Source organism: Silene latifolia, chromosome 1 (genome assembly GCF_048544455.1).
Source record: "Silene latifolia isolate original U9 population chromosome 1, ASM4854445v1, whole genome shotgun sequence".
NCBI lineage: Eukaryota > Viridiplantae > Streptophyta > Magnoliopsida > Caryophyllales > Caryophyllaceae > Silene > Silene latifolia.
The window spans coordinates 62900121-62920765 of record NC_133526.1 but is presented as its reverse complement, the minus strand read 5'-3'; the positions used below and the strand labels follow the sequence as shown (position 1 = coordinate 62920765).

Sequence of the window (20645 nt, the reverse complement as noted above, 5' to 3'; positions counted from 1 at the left end):
CTCATAAATTCCTAAGGTCTCTAGGTCAGTCCGTGCAATGAAATGGGTCGAGGAGCCACGCCTCGATTCCCGCAACCTGGTATGCTGCCACCTAGGCCGAGTCAGCCGGCTAGCCAGTTAGCCATTACTTTCAGCCCTTCCGGAGCTGTTGTTACGGGAAAGGCTGCTCTCACCCCTTTACCAGGGATGCCCACGGTACGTTTCGCTTCCGCGGTTTTTACCAGGGCTGCCATTGTAGTATAGTGGTAAGTATTCCCGCCTGTCACGCGGGTGACCCGGGTTCGTTCCCCGGCAACGGCGCCAAAATTTGACACGGCTATCGCAACCCTATCAAAGATAAAACCTAACGGTCTCAACTAAAATGTAGCAGAGGCAGTCGAGTATCGAATCCACAGGGAGGTAATGTAATTATAGCTGTCTATTTCTAATCCCATGGTAACAATGGGGGGTTTGTTTGAAATTGGTTCTAAACTACGAAGGTTGTAAGGAAAAGAAATAAAATAAAGAGCAGCAAAGGCAGCAAAATACGATTAAACTATCAAGAAGAGAGGGACATGTCGGGAATTCGGTTCACTACGGTAGTCCTGCGACACAGCTGTAAAAAAGGCGATTTCAGTTAACAATCAGAAGTAAAAACCGCAACAAGATGCTAGCGAGACAGAATTCAACAGCAAAAGAAGCAAAGTGACAGTCAAAAAAATTCGACTATCCTGAACCCATATCACAAAGATCATGTGAAAATCGAATGAACATGTATTAAGCAGCGAGGAATTATGATCATGATCATCCAGCAAGCTAATTAAGGCCAGACAACATAATCTAGTCGAAAATTTCGACTCAAAGGGGTTTTTTGAAACCCTAATTCTCTAGCACCTTATAAAATTCAAGATAATCGAGATTAAAATGCAAAGAAGGTGAAGGAATACTTACTTGATGATAAGAACCTACAATATGCAAATAATCCTCAAATAAACAAGCAACAATGGCGGATTGTCGAGCTTAAAACCGCAAACCCTAAAACCCTTTAAACGAGCACAAAAAGAGGGAAAATCAAGGGGCTTTTGAAGATTAATTGGGAAGGATGGAATTGTAGGTGGCGGTTTTGGTGATTTGGGCAAGGAAAAGGGGATTTGGGGAAGAAATTAATCGCAAAAGGGGAAGGGAGTTGACGGAAATAGAGGATGAAATGAATTAGAAAACAAAAATAAGAGTTTAAGGTTAGAAAACTCCCGTGTCCTATTCATTTCCACTCGATCGAGAGGTTTTAAACTACTCGATCGAGGGGTTTTTGATGTCCCTGTTGCTCGATCGAGTACAACGCACTCGATCGACCAGTTCCTCCTTTGGCTTTACTCGATCGACTGGATACAATGCTCGATCGACCAACCTTCCACTCGATCGAGTACAAAAAGTACTCGATCGAGGACTTTTTCTCGCGTAAGCCTTTTTATTTCGTCTTTTCTTCCTCGGAATGCGTGAAACTTCCCCAAACCTGCATAAGACAAGTGGAAAAATTTCCCAAAATACCAAAAACGCAAAAACACAGTCTATAGTCTTACGTCTATGCTAAAAATTGTCTAAACTAATTGTCCTAATTGAAACGTAATAAAACAAATTCAAAAGAAATTCAAAAATGTCTATTACAAGGTGTTACACGGGGCATTTCCCCGTTTTAATTCTCATCAAATTTCAGTAGCCCCTTCGTGGGCTTCTGACTGGAGGACGTCACCTCAGCAATACTGACCGACCTCTTTAATTTCCATGAGCTTGAATTACTATTTGCAACAGTAGGAGGAATGTAGTTCCAATCCACGTGAGGTTCGAACTTGCTTCGTCCTTGCTCCTCTGTCATCTTCTTTGGCATCCTTGCTTCCAATTTGATTGATAGTGGTTGCACCATGTCCCTTGATGACCCCATCCTTGCTTTCATCTGTACCTGCAGTGAGAAAAACAGACGAACTTTCCTCCTTTTTGCTCTCTGTATGAGGCGGAGGGTTAGCAATAACAGCAATATTCTCCAAATTTTCATCTGGAGTGTCAACTATAGGACTAATAGAAGAAAGAGCATTGCAAGGCTGGGCTTGCATGGGAGCTCTCCGGAACTTGGACTGATGAAAAATCAGCTCCTCGTCCCCCACCTGAAAGGTCTAAGTCTTCCCCCTGACGTCTATAACTGCACGGGCAGTGCACAAAAATGGTCTCCCTAAAATGATAGGGGTGTGTGCATCTTCGGGGATGTCTAAGACGACAAAATCAACGGGAATAAAGAACTTCCCGATCCGACAGTGCACGTCTTCTACTATACCTAATGGCCGTGATAGACTACGGTCGGCCATCTGGACGGTCATGTTGGTGCAACTCAGTTTTGTCAAACCAAGTCTCTTAGCCAGAGACAAAGGTAAGACACTTACACTAGCGCCTAAATCGCATAGCGCATTATCAATCAATTGCATACCGATATGACACGGAATTGAAAAACTACCCGAGTCTGATTGCTTAGGGGGTAACTTATTTTGAAATAGGGCTGACCCCACCTCGGTCAAAGCTACGGTCTCACTGTCATTAATAGTCCTCTTACGTGCTAAAATTTCTTTCATAAATTTTAAATAAGAGGGTACCTTAGTTAGCAATTCAGTGAACGGCACGGAGACTTCCAAGCTCTTCAAAAGTTCGACAAATTTGCCAAACTGTTGATTAACTTTGGTATTCTGCAGCCGCCTCGGGAAGGGAACCGTGATTGGTATCTCGAGTCCCTTGTTTCTCGCTTCCAGAGTGTCTTCCGGTGCAAGTTCAATATCCTTTGGACGCTTCTTACCTCTAGAACGAGGTCTTTCCGGTGATTTCTCGCTTAAACGAGCACTAGCAGGCTCTCGTATAAGCTTCCCGTCATCAATACCACTCGATCGATCAACTTCTTCAGTCGATCGAGTGGTTTCATCTTCAACAGCAGTCGATCGAGCACATTTTCTACTTGATCGACCAATCTCATCATCTGCTTCACTCGATCGAGTAGGAATTCTACTCGATCGACCAGTTTGGTCCTCCTGTTCACTCGATCGAGTGGAAAAGTCACTCGATCGACCACTATCATCCTCAATTCTGCTCGATCGAACACCAGTCTTCAGTCGGTCGAGTAGTTCCTTTGTCGTGAGCCCCTTTTTCTCGACAAGACATAATCGTTCACCATCGTAATGGCTTCCCTAGGGTCGATTTCTTCATCGGTCCCTCATAAGAAAGGCCGCTTCTCAATTCTATCAGGTTTACCGTCTCATGTGGATTCTTCTCATTTTGAGTCGGTAATTGACCCGGCTTTCTCGAGGATTGATTTGCAGCAAGTTGGGCAACTTGAGTCTCAAGTACCTTATATGACGCGTTTTCTTTGTTGATTTTGTTGATCATTCAAATTTGCAATTGCTTCGATATGGCTTGCATCATGGACTTAAGCTCACCCATTTCACTCACCCCACTAGAAGATGATGTACCTTGGTTAGGAGGGTTGAAAGAAGGAGGCTTCGATAGCCCCTGTTGATTCTTGTGTGGAGGGATATACTACGATGCGGAGGGGCGGTGGGATTAAGTACATTCGACTACTCCACCTCAAATTGGGGTGGACATTCGGCTCGTAGTAAATGTTGTTTCGCCCGTAGTGTTGGAAGGCGGCGCATTGCTCAAAAGGACTGGGACAATGATCTGAGACATGCCCCTCTCCTCCACATCTTCTACAGACGAAAGGACCGTCTGTCATAGCATTAACCTGATACATTCCTCCCTTGGAAACTCCTCCTAGCTCATACTTATCAAACCTTGCAGTAAGAGCTTCAAGCGCAGCGACAGAAGAAGATTCAGCAGCTCTTCTTTGATTTCCTCTCGAGTTCCCATATTCAGCCTTATGGATTGCCAAATCATCTATGATCTTCCACCCCTTGGTTGCTCCCAAGTTTTCAAGAAATCGGCCATTGGCTGCAGCATCCAAAATAGCCCTCTGATCGTCGTACAGACCATTATAGAAATGATTGCACAAGCTCCATTTTTCGAAACCATGGTGCGGTATGGTACGCACTAGCTTCTTAAATCGAACCCATGCCTTGTGAAAATTCTCGTCAGGCCCTTGTTTGAAGCTCGTTATCTGAGCTCTAATGGCAATAGTCCTCGATGCAGAAAAATACTTCTTATAGAACGCTAAAGCCAATGAATTCCAGTCAGTTATACCGTGAGCAGCTCGGTCCAAATCCCTATACCACTACCTCGCAGCATCGCGGAGTAAGAAGATGAACATGGTTTCTTTTATCTGATCCGCTGTCACGCCAGCAGGTGGGGGTATGGAGCATCAATAATCAATAAACGTCTCCATGTGCTTCGCTGCATCCTCTTTCGCAGCCCCACCGAACTGATTCTTCTCAACCATATTAAGGTAAGAAGGTTTCGGCTAGAATTTCCTGGCATCCCCTGGTAGCTCGAACCCCTTGTAAAGATCCTCAGCTGTGGGTTCAGAGTGACTGGCAATGGTTGCTTCTTCGGTCATTTCGGGAAAGCCTGGAAAAATAACGGTTTCAACTGATGAGTGTGAGACTGGAGAAGAAGGTGGGTTATCCTCGAACAGTTCGTTCTCGTAAAATTTGGAACGAGAACTAGATTCTTCCTCTAACTGTTGGTCTTGAAATAATCTCCTCTTTACGTGCAAAGATCTTTCAATCTCAGGATCGAATGGTAGTAGTGGACCACCCTGCGACCTGCGCATAAGAAGAAACTACAACAGAAAATAAGAATAGTCTAAGGAACGGGTGTCCCTTAGACTGAAAAGGAATAAAAATAAAGCAACTAATAAATTGAACAATTGCCTCCCCGGCAACGGCGCCACAATTTGACACGGCTATCGCAACCCTATCAAAGATAAAACCTAACGGTCTCAACTAAAATGTAGCAGAGGCAGTCGAGTATCGAATCCCCAGGGAGGTAATGTAATTATAGCTGTCTATTTCTAATCCTATGGTAACAATGGGGGGTTTGTTTGAAATTGGTTGTAAACTACGAAGGTTGTAAGGAAAAGAAATAAAATAAAGAGCAGCAAAGGCAGCAAAATACGATTAAACTATCAAGAAGAGAGGGACATGTCGGGAATTCGGTTCACTACGGTACTCCTGCGACACAGCTGTAAATGATTCAGACGAACTAATGTGAGACGGATGTTGAAAGGTCCTTTCGGTCCACTTTCTATCCTAAAATACCTCTAACTTAACTTTCATCCTCATTAGGGTAGTCTACTGTTTATAGCAGGCCTATTTAGTCCAATCTTTCGATCCAGGATTAATTTTAGCCAGATTAAAGGGTGACATAGAAGCGTGCACTCAACTAGGTCGGTAATTACAGTTAAATTGCTATAGTGACAGAGTCTCGTAATTAATTCGTCTAATTCATTCACTACATCGTCACATTTCTACCGCAGATCCCCTAATCCCAACATGAAAGGGGTTTAGCTACTCATATCGGTAATTAAACTAACAGCAGACAAATTTCCAGCAGAAAACATAATGAATAAATAATAAAACGCAATAATGAAAACTAGGGCAAAGGGGAATAAGAACACAGTTGAAAAATTAAAGCAACAAATGATTATTATTAAATAAGGAAAGAAAGGATTACAATCAGTGCGAATCCGGCGTAAAGAACAACTGAATCCGATCAACAATAATCCCAAGGAAAAGTAACAGTGAAGGAAAGAAAAGCTACGTACTTAGGTTTTCAGTAAAAAAAAGTTTGATAGATTAAAAGGTGTCTCCTAATTAACCTAGTAATGTGCTTAAATAGCAAAAGGAAATAATGTTTAGCGAGATAACACAAAACACGGACTGATTAAAAGCCCATAATGACGAAAACCACTCGATCGAGTGGATTAAACCACTCGATCGACCAACTTCTCAGCAAAAGTTACTCGATCGACCAACAGGTTACTCGATCGAGGACTTGGTCTTGGTGCAGCTTACTCGATCGACTGGGAAACCTCTCGATCGACCAACAGGGGGTGTAGAAACCACTCGATCGACTAGTAAACTCCTCGATCGAGTAGCTATGTCTTCATACATGCTCACGTCTTCACCTAAGTGTCTCGAAATGCGTGCCGCGACGCTTCCAAATGCAGTATCTCACTCTGGGACAATCCCGTCTCCTCTAAATGCATGCAAAAGGACAAAAAGGAGTATGGTTCCACTACTTTCGCGATCATTCCTACAAAAAGGACAAAATACACCAAAGTAGCCAATTCGGGGCAAAATACCATAAAAACAGTATAGAAATGCATAGAAATACGTGCTGAAATAGGCTAAAAAGACTATACATTAGGCACGTATCAGCGGCTGACCTGAAACGTGAAGAAAGTCAGTCTCTTTCTTACATAGAAGGAAGGAGGACGGAAAAAGGAAGAGTTTGGTGTAAAGTTTATCGAATTTGATTGAGAATGGAGGCGGGATCTGAGTAAGCACTACTACAAAACTTGTGATGAACATCGGACTTTTCGCTATATGGACATCGGATACACAACCGATGTAAAGTTTGGTCATGTCCATTGTGGATTAATGGACATCGGATTTTAAGCCGATGTCCATTAAAATTTGCACATCGGATTTGTAGGAAAACCGATGTCTATTTGATCAATGGACATCGGATTTTTAGGAAAACCGATGTCTATTTGATCAATGGACATCAGTTGTTTTGCAAAAATCCGATGTCTATAATTATTATTTTTTATAAAAAAAATATTACGTTGTTGCCCATATTAGTCGTACACATGATGACAATGCAAAATGATTCCATAATCAACAAAAAATATCTGTATACAATCAATCGGTTATCCAAAGCCAATTACAAAAAAAAATTCATCTACATAATGTGTCAAATTTACTTAGACGACTAACCTATACAAAAATATAAACCGATATGTAAACTGACTAGTCTCATATCATTGATTATGTTAAACCTGCGATGTTACGCTTTCACCATTACGGGAATTAATCGTCTTGGCAACTTGATACTCTTGTTGTGATAAGCAGGGGAGCATACGTTGACGGTATAAACATATACAAAATCACACCGAAGGAGAAACATCCTCCAAACTGCAGTAAGAAAGAAGTAGCATGATGAGCTGGGACATTTTCAAAAGGTTGAAAAAACTGAACAATTTTCTCAGGCGGGTACTACTGTACTGGTGTATAACGAGAGGTATGAGAGTGTACATGTTCTCCAGATACTCGATGATATCAGTTGTGAGAGTAGACCTCCTCTTATTCTCAAAAGCAGCAGATGCGGTTTTCCTCAGTAAAGCTGACCCGGCTACACACCCCAACATAGTAGGGTTCATTGGACTGTCCGGCAGTGATGGTCAGACCAACTATAAATAATTTTTACTAAGAACAAATTCACAAGACAATGACATACTTGGTGCCCATATCTTCGCCGTGTGTTATGCATTGGCGAGCCCAGGTTATGAATACAGCAACGCTGAAATCAAAGACCAACAGATAGCATAAACTTATATTTTTTTATCACTTCAATGTATAGCGGAAGAGTCGCATTCATTTGTTCTGACTTCTAAGTTACGACTGAATAAAGCGAGTTAGTCAAAAGATCAATGAAATTTCAAATTTCCAGACACCAAGGTGAAATTAGTCAAAAGATCAAGGAATCAAAATCAAAATCAAAATTCCCCAAAAATAAATGTTGACTCTTCATTGGAAGAGCAGCAACGTCTAAACAAAGTATACTGCTTTAGTTATAAATTTATCCACCTTCCGTGCATGCCATTACTTCTGCCACCAATATTGACCTAGTAGTCAATGATTTTAATGGATAGTACCACCATAAGGCGTAAGAGTTTGACTGGCCAATTTCCCCTGGCCGACGATTCTGGTTTCAGATGGTTGTGGATTAATAAGCCACTAAGCCAGGTGAAGAAGATTACACTAAACCAAAATGCTTGACTGGCGAACATCCACTAGTGTGTGTCCAGTCCCAGTCGAGCTATTTCATGAGACACGTTTCACACTCTGACTTTGTATGGTTAAATAACAGTCAAGTCTTGCCGTTTGTTGGGTACTGTTGCTAAAAAAATATCCTACAACCAAGCACATCATGTTCGAAAAAACATGAGAGAACACATGAACTTGGTTATGGCTAGAACACCAAACAACTGTTGCTGCTTTGTCAAAACAAAATGATGAGATATAAGTTGCCAATTCAATAGGCAACACGCAGCAGTAGCCTTCCTGCACAAACTTTTCCTCAACATGCTTCACACTCCACAAATTTGTGAGACAAGGAAACTCCCACTTCTTTTTTATTTGAGTGTAATAGAAGCTATGGCTAAAAATTATCCTACAAACTAACACATCACTAATTTCAAATAATTGGCAAGCAGGTGAGCTTGGTCTATGACTAGAACACAGAAAACTAATCGGGAATACTCTAAGCCATTAAAAAATACCTGTACTCGGTCGCTAAACTTTTCCTTATCAAGAGGATAGACGAGACAAAATTGTCATTAAGAATTGTCATCCGTAAGGCTATAATCCATATGACTCTCTACTAAAATCAAATACATTAACCAAAAGTCCAAAACAAAGCTAATTGACAAAGTTTTGAGCGACTAATAAGTGCAATACCTGATTATTGTAACAAACACTAGCTAGGGTAGTGGAGTATCAATAATTCAACATCCTTTTTATCCCCTGTGCCCCTGCTTTCACAAATCAAAATAAAGAGCAATTATTTATTAAAGATATAAAAGTAAAAACATATTGATTAAATCACAAAAACTACAATTTGTGGTCCGTATCAAATTACCCTATAAAACTATTTACCAATTCATCAGATTAGTAAAGAAAACAAATAAAAATCAGAGATATCAATTATCAACAACCAAATAATGATTTAATTGATGAGAAAAAGGAGAAAAGGTGAAAATGAAATCAATTTAACAAATTAGGGTTTGAGTAATTGGGAATTTTAGTTAAAGAAATCAAATAATAACCCATTAACAGTTAAAATTACAGAAATAGACTAACAATTTAATGGTAATAAGTCAAATAGAGATTATATAACTCACCAAACTGAATTTGTTAATAAAAAATTGAGATTTGAGATTTGGGAGAAAACCTTTGTAATTGATTAAACTGCGGCTGAGCGCTTCTGGCCTAAGCAAGAGTACACTAGTGGTAGCGGAGAGGGCCGCTAATAAAGAAAAGAACGACCGGCGAGTTTATGATGACGATTGTGTCTTGCTTAGGAGACGGAAGTTTTGAGAGGAATGAGAGGGATTCGTTTTTCAGAGCGAAGTAGTTGAGTGAAGGTAGATGGAGTTATGAGCAAGTGAGCTGTGGTTTGGGTTTTAAAACTACTCGTATATTTTAATTGGGGGAAAAAGAGGAGGGAGAGAAAGAAAGAGTACGCGGAAGGTGATGTTAAGGACGAGGAGGGAGTACGAGGTTGGTAGTCGGAGGGAGGGAGAGTGAGTACACGGTTTTGGGGGTTAGAGTTTGGGAGTGAGAGTGAGGGAGAGGATTTGGGGAAGAATATATGTAGTCAAAATTATAACTGATGGCGGTGAGGCAAATATTTTTTCCGCCTATAATTTTCACTTTAGATGCACATCGGTTAAATGAAATGTTCCATGTCCATGACTTTTATATAGACATGGGTTTTATTAAATATCACATGTCCTTTAAAATCAGAAATAATGGACATGTGTTTTTTAACGCAACTGATGTACATATAATTATATGCACATCAGTTTTTTGCAAACAACCGATGTGCATGTTATGTACATCGGTTTTCCAGATAATCCGATGTCCATCGACTGATGTCCATGACGAGTTTTGTAGTAGTGAAGGACGGCGGAAATGGTGTGAGGTTATGTTGAATGTTGTTGTTGTGCTGCTGATTCAATTTCAACGAAAAAGAAAGGGAGAATGAAGGGGGGTGGGGACGGGGTGTAATAATAATAATAATAATAATAATATATAAAGTTAGAGATAAGGTGAGTGAGTAGGCGTAGCAGGGATCGGATTGGTCTGAAAAAATTAGTCTCATAAGTGGAAATGTGACGGTCGACAGCTAGACGGAAAAATGTCTCGAGTCTATATTAACTTGAGACGGAACTAAAATTATTACTGTCACTATTATTATCCGACCAAAAATACGTATAGATATATTCTTATAAAAATTATTCCTCAAAAATATAATTTAATAATACGTAATTTTATAAAAATAAGCTTTTATATAATACGTTTATAAAAATCGTGTTTGACATAAAATTAATTAAATTGAATAATTCAAAAATATATAATAAAGTGATAAACGGCTTAATAAATTTTAAATGTCAAAATGGGAAATTCACGGGTGTAACAATCACCTCATCTTTTAAAAAGTTTCGTCCTCGAAACTTGAAAGTAGAAATGAAAGGTTATAAAAATACAACTGAACTTTTAAAATCGGTAACCAAAACATTTTAGAGGTTACTTATCGTAAGAATCAAAATTCTTTCAGAAGTTTCAAATAAAATTTTGCGACAGAGCTCGATCGAAAATTAAATTAATTGCATAAATCAAAAATCAAAATACTTTCAAAAACATTAATGAAGAGTTTTCAAAAGTATAAGTCTCATTCATGGAACGAAATTTCTCTTGTCGTGCACACAAGAACGCTAACCTTCCAAGTCAAAGATAAATTTAAAACAAAATCATTCGCCGACAAGCGTAGAACAAGTTATCAAACGTCTTGAATAACGAGTTCTAACATCCGATCAACGTCAAAGTCAAAAGAAAAAGGTAATTCGCTCAAATTTTCTTTTGCAAAAGTCAAATGGAAATGATGATTTCACTTTTAAACTCAAAAGGGAGTCAAATTCCTGAATATATAATATTAAACTTTGACAAAGAAATCATAAATAGATCAAAGTTGATAGAAATTTGATAAAATTTAAATGAATCTCAGGTGTAGCAACTCAAGACCATGATAAAGAAGTCTATGCATAAAGAACCAATAGGAAGCTAAATCAAATTTTCATTTTCAAACTTTTAAAAATAAGTAAGGTTTTGCAAAAGTAACATAAACTTTTAACAACGAATCAAAAATGGTAGCTTGAAATGTTTAGGAATTGTACGAAATTAAAGAACTTAGATATCATAAAAACAAAGTACGCTAAGAGAGTCCAAACTTAACTAACAAACGAACTAGGATGAACTTCCAAGGGGTAATATTCGAAGTAAGGTCAACAAGGATGTCAAAGATAGAGTTTCACAGGTTACGAGTATCAAACTTAAAGGAGGAGCACGACGAAGCGAGGAAGGGAGGTATGAACGGTAACGCTTATGGTCAAAGAAAAAAGGAAATTAGACAACAAGGAAACGCTAGGTACTCAAATCTCAAACAACAACATCATCCCATCATCTCAAGTACTCAATACAACCTCAAAGTTTATAAAACTATAGGGTTAACAAATACTTCTCAATACTAAGTCTCTCTCAACTCAAGAACTCTCAAGAGCCAACTAAAATCAAATCACAACACCAATCCATTATGGTCATCAACATCTCAAGGTATATTCCTTCAAATCCGATATCCTTTAACTTTACTTACCATCGAGTCCTCAAGAAACAAGATCTTAGTTGTAACAACGCTTTATCCCTCATATTTCAACGTCCTAACACCATAAATTGAAACCATGTCCTTTAACCTAACAATTGGTGTCAACCATACCATTATCCTTTCTAGTTACTAAAACGAGTGCTAAGACTTCCCAACAATGTAGCTTACTCTCACTCTCAAACCATACCTCATATAGTAATCAACATCACTCACTTAAACCAACTAATAATTCCACAATTATCATTTCTCATATTGTAATATATACATTATCGAACCCTCATATCCAAAGCGATTACGAAAGCCAATCAGATACACGACTTACTTAGTCGATCCTACATCCTCAATTCCACCATTCAATTTCATCCATTTTAAGTCAAGTACTAAGCACTAGTATCCCAAGACAAGTCTCACTACACTTCCCGAGCCTTTCAAATCCCAAACATAAATAACAAAGCCAAGTTCTATAACCTTATTAACAAATGCAACTCACACTTGACACAGAGAATTCACCAATCAAATATACTCACTTTACCAAGGATCTAGGTATAAGAATTACTAAGTATGTCTCATCACTCCACCTAAGTCTTTCTAACACCACAACCTCTCAAAACCAGGGTTATGGGTTAAACACAACAATCTCCTCAAAAGTTAAATTTTCCAACCAAGGTCAACATTCCTCAAAAGAAAGAGTACTATCAAAAAGGCGTTAAGGAAGGATAAGAAAGGAACAAAGGACAAGTTAGGAAATACAAGAGTGACTTACAAGGAAAAAGAAAAGAGGATTTAGAAGAAGGAATAAGCATTAAGAAGTGAAGAACAGGGCAAGGTACACAAGGAACGAGAAACATCTTCGAGGAAGTAGAAGCATTCTTCAAGGTTGAACAAATCTTCAATCCTCGGCAATAGGCACCAAATCTTGATCACCACATGGTAAGTTTACCGTTATTGATCCAAGGGCACAACAATTATTAAATGACAATCAACAAACATGTTAGAACCTAAAAAAGAGCAAACACATTACAGACTACCACCTTAGGTCCTTAAGTCTACCCATCTCTCATTCATTATTCAAGGTCAAGTTCAAATTTAAATTTGGGGTACACGTGTGTGCGTCGGGAGCAATATAGGCTCTGATACCAACGGTGACACCCCACTATAACGCGGAAAATATAACTAATAAAATGCGGAATTTTAGGGAAATTTTTAAAACTTTTAAAATTTAAAGCGCGGGTTCATTAAAATACAAAACACGAATAAAGAATTCGGAAATAAAGTTTAAATTATACAAACGTGATAGTCAAGGTGAAGGAAAATATATCCCTCGAATGACAATACAATAAAAGGTGAGTCTAAGCAATCCTAATAAACCAACTACTAGGCCAAAGTGCTCGCTAGCTCACACGTCTAAACCCCACAAATGCATCTTCACAAACCTATCATTCATGTAAACATGAAAGCCACAGTCAGTGGGGAGTAACTCAAGGTTCTCCCAGTCACAAAATGTCAAAACGAACATAACAAAGAACATGAACAAATAATCATATTAGATAAGTTATGAGTGAATCAACTTATAACTAAACATGGGATCATACGTGTTTAAACCAACAAGGATAAAAGAAAAGATGGAGTAAATAAGTAAGTAAGGCATAAGCAACAATAAAATAAATGGAGAAGAAGGACAAGAAAACAGACACGACCACTTACCCACGAGCACGTATTTCAAGAAGATATGACCAAAGTAACCATCAAAATAATGCAAGACATTTATCACTCTTAGACTATAATTTCCCCGGGTAGGACTACGATAATAATACGGTCCTAGTCTAAATCTGCAGATTCTCGGGTGTACATCCCGATTCGACGTGCGCCAGCACAGCACGCACCTAAGACTCGACTACTAATGAGACCGAGTACCCCAATCGCCAGAACAGCACAAAAGTGGCGGAAAGACTAAGATAAGACTCACTTGCCAAAACAGCACAAGTGGCAAAAAGCCGTACTTGCGTAACAAAGACAAGTAGGCCAAACTGTACTTGCGAACAAAGACAAGTAGGTCAAACCCGTACTTGCGAACAAAGACAAGGGGCGGAAATGTATGTCAAGCATATACGATGGTATTATGGCATTTCTACAAGAATACGACTCTTTTCAATTAATCATGTGGAATAAATTACTCGTATTTGCAATACGATGAATAAATGAGAATAAATGAATTAAAGCTCATATAATAGATAAATGAAGATATTTCATATAGTTATGACATGAATAAACAATAAGTGCCACATTTATGATTCATGTGAGAAATATATAAATAAACGACAAATAATGAATTTAAGATAAGGAAATCATGTGACGGAAATTCAAATTAGTTAAACCCGAACAAAAATAATTCACGGATAAAAATTAACCCAATACAAAAATGTACATATACTTGAGATGTAAGAAAAGAAAATGGTTCAATTTAGCATCAAGAAACCCGTCAAAACAGTCCGTGAAAACTGCCCAACAAAACCCATTTTTAAGGTTTCAAGAGGCTCACTTGTGACCATCTTAAGAAGAGATTTTAAGCATGAAAAGAGTGGAATTTCTCATATAAAACCAACCTATTACGTACATGGATATACACATGAGATGCAAATTAAATAGTTGACTCAAATCATCCGTGAAATCGACTCAAAACAGTCCAAGAAATCACCCATACACAACCTATACATGGTTTCTAGACAAATTACGCAATTTAAATAATTGAAAAGAATCACATATGCGCCAAACAAACTCAATCCATGACTCAAAGGGGCCATTCGGACAGCCCCTTACACAGACTCAAACAACCAGCTGTGACCAACCAGTCCATAGGACGGGTTTACAACTTCAAACACATCTCAGCCAATTGAAGAGAAAGCATGTGAACCGCAGGAAAAATCAAACATATACTTGAGACGGAAGAATAATTGATAGCTTACAAAGTCCGACAACTACATTACGCCCAAAATGCTCTCATTTTAGCCATCTAAAACAGCCCATCGCATACCATCTAGCTGACCAAAACAGCCCATTTCGACCACTCTTTCGCCATCCCAAAACAGTCTGCATCCCTGCCCAAAACCCGTGCTAAAACAGTCCGAGTTAAGACACAAAATATTTTGATTCCGTAACAAAATGCAAAATCCTAATTAATATCTCGTCAACAAGGAGTACTAGTGCTACAGATCAGACACAAAATTATTCTGAGAAGCACTCCATTATAAGAATCAAGTATGTAGTCCTTGAGTAACACTAAGATAAAAGTGTCAAATTTTGCAGGTTTCATCAGATTCCAAACTTCCAAGCATCGACCAATTCTAAATTACCTCAAACTATCTACTGTTATGACTTTTCTTTCCAACACTAGCTCTAATACTTCAATAACCGAAAGAATCCTACTCCTGGTGCTTTGAGTACCGACACTCCACTGAGTACTCTCCTCACGGCAAAAGTGACATCAGAACTCTTACAATTTCATCGATAATTAGAACCTATAACGCCATAAACTACTACTAATGACAATAATACTCGTGTTCTGTACATTTACTATACAACTTTCATCCTTATAGGATCATATCAAACAAGGGCATGTAAAAAGACACATAAGACGAAATTTCGACATTTTTGTCGAGTAACCTATCACCGTTACCTCTTTGCTCTTCACATTTCCAACTCAAAGCTACTCCGAGTTGTCCGAGTTAATATCTACACACAAAATACAGAAAATTAAAAAGGAATTTCGAACTGAAAAAGGGGCGGCTGACCTGAAACGTGAAGAAAGTCAGTCTCTTTCTTACATAGAAGGAAGGAGGATGGAAAGAGGAAGAGTTTGGTGTAAAGTTTATCGAATTTGGTTGAGAATGGAGGCGGGATCTGTGTAAGGACGGCGGAAATGGTGTGAGGTTATGTTGAATGTTGTTGTTGTGTTGCTGATTCAATTTCAACGAAAAAGAAAAGGAGAATGAAAGGGGGTGGGGACGGGGTGTAATAATAATAATAATAATAATAATAATATATAAAGTTAGAGATAAGGTGAGTGAGTAGGTGTAGCAGGGATCGGATTGGTCCGAAAAAATTAGTCTCATAAGTGGAAATGTGACCGTCTACAACTAGACGGAAAAATGTCTCGAGTCTATATTAACTTGAGATGGAACTAAAATTATTACTGTCACTATTATTATCCGACCGAAAATACGTATAGATATATTCTTATAAAAATTATCCCTCAAAAATATAATTTAATAATACGTAATTTTATAAAAATGAGCTTTTATATAATACGTTTATAAAAATCATGTTTGACATAAAATTAATTAAATTGAATAATTCAAAAATATATAATAAAGTGATAAACGGCTTAATAAATTTTAAATGTCAAAATGGGAAATTCACGGGTGTTACATTAGTCCTCTATGTTGCTAGGACTCTCCGACCATGATCAAGATAAAATAAATAAAACAAAGAAAGAAGTAGACAAACCTCAAGAGGGTAGAAGCCTCCAAAGCTTGCTAGTCTTCCACCATATCATCATTGTCATCATCTTCCTCAATAAAAGTGGACTCATCTCCACTTCCCTCTTCACTTCCTTCATCATCTTCTTCTTCTTCATTAGCCTCTTCCTCTTCATTTACCTCTTCATCAATGCTTTCATCAACAACCTCATCACCGACAACCTCATCGTCACCCGGTCTCTCACCCCTAGATGCACTTGGAAAGAAGACTTCCCTATCCGCCCAACTAGGCAAAGGACATGAAGGATCAAGTAGTCCTTGCCTAGCTAAATGAAGGAGGGGTGGATATTGGGCTAAGTATGCATCTTCCCAATCCTTAAAAGCTTGTTTGTGCATCTCTTGCATAAGTAGAGTCATGTAGTCATTGCTTGCTTTAACACCTTCGGGTTTGAACTCTTGATACTTGAATGGAAAGGGTGGTGTGACAATGGAGGAGAAGGGCATTTCAATTTCACCCCTTTGTTGACGGATGATGTATTCGGCTTCTTTTGAGAGGGGAAGAAGGTAGTTGGTCCGATGGACACTCAAACGGCATATCTTGGAAGGCAAAGTAAAAGATCTAGCCTCATTGGTGAGCCACCCATATTTGGTGTTAAGAGGGTTATGAGTGACCCACTTGTACTTGTTAATCATGACATCCATGTCAATGAGATGACCCCCTTTTTTCGCCACATACTTGCCATCCTTGTTGAAATTCGGATCAAAGTACTTAGCCAAAAGAGTGACTAGACCTCCATTTACAATAAAAGTGGTGCCTTGCTTTCCACAATCAACATTGAGCCATCTTTCCACTAAAAGCCTTAGAGAATTGTAAGGCTTGGTTAATTCCCTTCCAATATTTAAGGCCGACTCAAGTAGAACACAATCGAGCTTGGTAGAGTGGTTAGTGTCTTTTCTTGCAATGATAGTATTCCCGATGACCTTGTGCCACACTCTAATGCCCGTATGGTGGACTAATAGAGTGCGACTAGCATGATAGTTCTCAAATTTCCTCCCGGAAATCGCCTCCTAAAGAGGAGCGGGGTCATACTTTTCGGGATTCTTGTAATAACTAGGTGAATCACTAAGACCAAATACTTTACCCAATTCATCAAAGGTGATGCGCCTACTCACATTAGCAAGGCGGAACTCGATGTTTTCTCTAGTCTCTACCTTAGTAACTTTCAAAGAACTCAAGAATTCTAAGGTAAGGGAGGGGTATGTCAATTCTCTTGTAGCAAACAATTTTCCCAACCCCATGGCTTCAAAGAAGGCCTTTGTTTGTTCAAGGACACCCAATTTGTTCAAGGCATCTTCACAAATGAATTTGGTGGGTAGAAAGAATTTCCTAGCATACTTGGCAAATGTATCCCTATGGGAGTTAGAAATGAAAATTACCTCCGGATAGTTTGATAATTGAGCAATTTCTGGAGTTGTTGATGTTGTTGCTTCCAAGGGAGGTTGTTGTTATTGAACTTCCAAGTTTGCACTAGCAACCACCATAGCCAATGCGGCTTTCTTTGCTTGAAGACATTTTTGCCTTGTTGAGAGTGCCTTCGCCTTAGGTGCCTTTGTTGATCCTTTTGTCCTTGCCATTGATGATTATACCAAGGAAAGAGTGAAAATCTTCAATTTCCAAGTATACCCAAATCGATTTTAAGATGAAAGGCTTTGCCTTTGTAATTCAAAAATTGACTCAAAGGTTGATGATTTTGGTGCTTGGTTTGATTTTTGTTGGAAGAGGAGTGACTAATTTGTTGTTAAAAGGAAGTTTGGATTTGATTTTGTTGAATTTGGTTGAGGAAATCTTGTTTTGGTGATCGAGAGGATGAGGGTTTTGAGTTTTGGGGTTTATGGGTAGTGTTTTGAATGAATGAATGAAGAAATGAATGAGGAAGGGGGTATTAAAATACCCGAAAAATTTGAAACTGCAGGGGAAGACGGGCGTCTTTCCTTCGGGACGCTCGGATTCTGCCTATTTTGAGTTCAAGATTCTCGCCTAAAGACGGGCGTCTTTCAGCAAAGACGCTTGGATTCTTTGATTGCAGGACGAGCTGAAGACGGGCGGGTTCATAGACAGCAAGCTTTCTTGTTTTTCACAGGCAAAAAGACGGGCGTCTTCCTGCAAAGACGGGCGGATTTCTGAAGACGAGCGTCTTCTCTACCAGGACGCTCGGATTCTTCGACAGTTCCAAAATTTCAAATTCTCAGTTAAAATGGACGGGCGGATTCTGCAAAAGACGGGCATCTTACCTGAAGACGAGCGGATTCTCCTTGAAGACGCTCGGATTCTCCCTGTTTTACCCGGATTCAGTTCCATCCGTGTACTTGCATATCCCTTGTCATTTTTCACTCTTCAAATCCCGTGTTCCTCATTGTAGGGGCACTACTAAGGCATGAATAGCCTACGTAATTGCTATTCCCACACTATGTTAAAGCACTACACATCAATTAAATCATTAGTCCCTCCCTCACTGTTGGAATATGTGTCCTCCGACAATAATGCGATCACGACTATTGATCATGATGATCACATGTTTAAATCTCATTATAAAGAATACAATTGGGAAGTAATTTTTACTGTCAACGGGTCAACATATATCGGTAATGATTGGCTGACTAGAGTTTGACATTACTGTCGTGCGACGGTGATGATCAGTTGACCCCCTAGGTCATATCTATAGGGCAACACTCTTAATTGATAATTTAATTAATCGTATAACGTTACGAGTTAATTAAATTACTTGAAAAATTGACGGACGATTTTGGAAGTAAAATTTACGTATCTCGTTGAAATTGATTCAAATGAGATACGGTCTGAGTAATTGAATTGTATCATTACTCAGATGAAATTATTGTTTAAAGAAACAATTAAAATTGAATGAATTATTATAAATACAATTTATTGTGATTTGTAAATTGGTAAAATATTTTGGTACAAGTAATTATAAATTACTAAGTCGATTTTTGTATATGACGTATTTTTATTAATACGTTGATTTTTAATATGTTAAAAATACATAACAAATTTATGTAACATATGATATGTGACATAAGACAAAATTGACAAAAATAAAATGGATTCCATTTTATGTATGTACCGAAATTAAGGGGAAGCATTAGGCTAATGTTGTGTTGTTTAAATTAGTGGAAAACATAATCATTCACTAATAGCCTAGCCATGCAACCCTAGTTTGCATTGTGAAGACAAACAAAGGCATGCATTGGCTCCCCTACCCACCTCCTACCCGGTTTTACCACAAGAAAAGGCAAAGGGTTTTTGTCTTATATTTTTGATATACACTACATGCATGAGTGTGTATTATTCATTCATTCTAATTCATCAAAAATTAAGAATTTTAGAAAGATAAAAATACTTCATCTCCTCTCCTCTCTCAACCGGTTTTTGGGAGATTAAAAACCAAATTATTTTGGGTCAATTTTCATACATGATTAATACTCCCTCCCATCCAAACCAAAGGTAACACTTCAATATAATACTCCTCACATATATTGGAGAAGTGTTACCTTTGGTTTGGATGGGAGGGAGTATTGTACTAGTATCTATAATATTAATTTTAATTAAGAGTAAGCTTTGGGTATAAATCCTTAGGAGAGATCCTAAACATGGGTCTTTGTTCATCCAAAAGGAAAGCTCAAGAACAAGAGAGAAAGGTGATCTCTCTTGTGCCCATTTGAACCGAAAAACCAATGTAAGAATGGATGTTTCTTCCTTATTTTGTTTATTTGTTTGCATGAATAAGATCATTAGTTAATTTTATGACAAATTAAATTATAACATATCTGAATATGTAAGTATATAGATCTACTTTTCCTTCAATTGGTATCAGAGCCATGGTTGTTTGCATGCAAATCGGTTAAAAGTTTTTCCGAGTTATAAAGATTAACATATAAAACTTGTATAATTTGTGTTATTATGATATATCACGAAATTAATTTATGCATGTTAAAATTTCTGGTCCTAAAATGTTTTAGGATATTTTGGTTAATTTACGGATTTTTATTGTTCATATTATTCAATAATGGCATTAAAATATGATTTTATAAGTAAAAATTTCATTTTCGGACTAATATTAGCTAAACTTAGAATTTTCTAGTGATTTTTGGATATGTTGTCACTTATATTATTTTGAGATAACCTGTAAATTTTCATAATTTTGGACTTCTTATGCTCGAAAAATGGATTTTTCATTATTAAAATTGGTTTTAGGTGAAAAATAGGTTAATATGAGATAAATTTCGAATCTGGTCATAGAAATTTAGTATGTTGTCACATGAAATTTTACAAGATGTGTGTAAAATAAAAGGCTATAGTGAAGTCTTTTTGCATGATTTATGGATTTTTGAAGAAAAATAGCATAAATAGTGACATTATTAGTGAAAAATTAATAAAACATAATCTATGACTAAGGAAAAACGTCCAATGTTGCATTTTATTATCTTTTTCAGATCTAAAATTGAAAAGTTAACGAATAT

At 38.0% G+C, this 20645-nt stretch overlaps 1 non-coding gene across 1 annotated transcript; it reads left to right on the top strand.

Annotated features, from left to right (window-relative positions):
* The first annotated feature begins 228 nt into the window (after window positions 1-228).
* On the top strand, window positions 229-300 carry TRNAD-GUC (transfer RNA aspartic acid (anticodon GUC)). The gene has a single exon. It is a non-coding gene; the product is annotated as a tRNA-Asp (tRNA).
* The last annotated feature ends 20345 nt before the right edge of the window (window positions 301-20645 follow it).